This window comes from Echinops telfairi, unplaced genomic scaffold, assembly GCF_000313985.2.
Source record: "Echinops telfairi isolate 266 unplaced genomic scaffold, ASM31398v2 ScPeMD7_7468;HRSCAF=8506_0, whole genome shotgun sequence".
In the NCBI taxonomy this organism is placed as follows: Eukaryota; Metazoa; Chordata; class Mammalia; order Afrosoricida; family Tenrecidae; genus Echinops; species Echinops telfairi.
Genome location: NW_022111369.1, coordinates 87,052,501 through 87,054,984, shown reverse-complemented (window position 1 = coordinate 87,054,984; position 2,484 = coordinate 87,052,501).

Below are 2,484 nucleotides of genomic sequence, written 5' to 3'. Positions count from 1 at the left end.
CAAAATGACTATGTACATAAACTTAGGGTATCTTAAATTATCCTGATATGGAAAATAATGACCCCAAAGTTTCCATTGAGGCAATCTCCATCGATTCATCACACCACATTTAAGTAGGCATGCTTAGTAAGTGTTGAACCTTTTTGGTATGTCACATGACTTTTTGTGTACTTTACATCCACTTTCACTGAGTTAACTCCGATGCATAGCAACCCTATACAGGGTTTCCAATTGTGTAAATCCTTTTTGGAGCTGACGATGTCCTCTTTTTCCCTCAGAGTGGCAGGGGGGTTGGAAATGCCAGCTTTGTAATTTATAGAAAAACACCTAACCAGAGTGTCAACGGTAATCTTCCAGTGTATCTTCCAGCACTCTTATACAGAAGAAAGCGTTCCTAGTGGTGTAGAGGGTAAGGAAAAAAGAAGCGCTGCTTAGAAACACTGGAAGACCGTTTTCTGTCTTTTGGGGTGAATATGAATCATAAGTCCATGACAATGATTTTGGTTTGTTTGGTCTACGCAGAAGTAACATGCCTGGTGGTGGCAGCGACTAAGCACTCAGCTAGGAGCTCATCAAAAGATTGTTGCCTTCAGTAAGCACACCAGTCATTCCACGTGATAAAGCTGTGGAGCTCTGCTCCCATAAAGGGTTCAGCCGATGGGGCAATTCTATGTCCTGTAATCTCACTGTGAGTCTGCAGCAAATCAATGTTTATGAATTGGGTTGTTCTTGTTATTTTTGGTTTGGGTTTATAATATTTAGCTGAAATAGATAAGTAATTACATCAGTCTCATACAGTTTTTCAGAGGCCAAATTTTTTTTAGATATCCTTTAATCAAATGCACTTCTCATATTTTTGTTCAGGGAAAAAAGGCCTAACACTAAGCATATTTAACAAGTGCTTACGAAGAAGTGGCTTTGGAGTTAAGGTTCAAATACTGGGCTATTCTTGATCATTGCTTAACCTCTACTAAGACTGTTGTTCTGAAATTCACCCAGACACATAATATCAAAAAATAAAATAAAAAATATCCTGTATTTTAAATTTAATTTTTAAGATCTTTATATTAAGGCTATTAATATTGACTACATTTAAGCAATATTCCAGGGTGATATCAAGGCATTATTTCAATATGATTTAATCCACATAAAGTCCTTGTTTCAAATTTTGTACTTATTTCAAGCTATAATTTGAAATTAAACCTGAGATGAAATTAATTTTCAAAGTAGTAAGAATATTTTGTTTGACTCTGGAGTAATTTTTTTTTTAGTAAGCTTGTACACCTGCATTGGTTTTCGTCTCCTGAACTCCAATGAGATTAAATGTGCACACTTTTTCTAAAGATGATTAGAGTCCAGGAAATTATAGCTAAGATAAGTGTAACAAACTCACTGTTACCAAGTCCATGCAGATGCACAGTGGCCCTATGATACAGTGGGCAGCACTGGCTCTGTGAGTTTCCTAGACTTATCCCTTTGTGGGAGTGACTTGTGCTTTGAAACTGTGACCATATGACCATCAGTCCAATGTGGAACCACTATGCCAACAGCAATCACACAAGTGTCAAAGTCTACCAGAGTGAAAATATCCTATCTAATGTGAAGGTTAACTTCATACATGGTCTTAAGGTAATTGTCTTCTATTTATTAAAAGTTAAATATTTGGGTTGATAGATATTTTTATAGGAGTGATGTATAGTAAGATACATGTGTGTTTATAAAACTATGTCTTAGCAAAGGACTCCTTAGTTATATTATGTGAATAAAGTTAGCTTGCTTTTGCTACATCTTACTAAAATTTGTTTATTTCTTTATTTTAATGCTAGCATAATGATTCAAGTTGCAAATCTTTATTAATGCATTGAATTTTCAGAAGCAAATGAAACTATGAATATACCATTGATTGAAAATAAGCATCCAAGTATCATCTGATTGTTTTAATATGAACAACCTTAAAATAAACCATATAAAAGTGTTTTCTAAACTTTCAGAAAACTATTGCATTTGACTTAAAATAATGAAAAACATATTTTATAAAACAATTCATCATTCAGTCTCCTCACTTTTAATATGAATCAGCTTATGTATACATATCCTACTAAAATCCAAGAACTAGTAATTGAGCAACTTTTATACCATAATTACTATTTTTCTACATATGAAAATATTTATATTGTTATTTTTATTATTTGAAAGCAACAAATATTGACATCCAAAAGTGCAACAGGAAACTTGGTGTCAAAAGATGAATTGTACCAATATTTAATGAAAAAATACACAAACATCAGCGAAGACAAGCTTAACCTACCTAATGAGTCCCGAAGTCCTGAAACAAACATGACTTCATTAATGCCACTAAAAAAAATCCAGTAGAATAGCTGAGAATCCTGAATTGTTCTTAGCAGGACCACTTGAATGGGTATTTTAAAACAAGCTTTGAAAACACTGTTTTGACATAAAGGTATTTAAATCTTAATGGAAAGG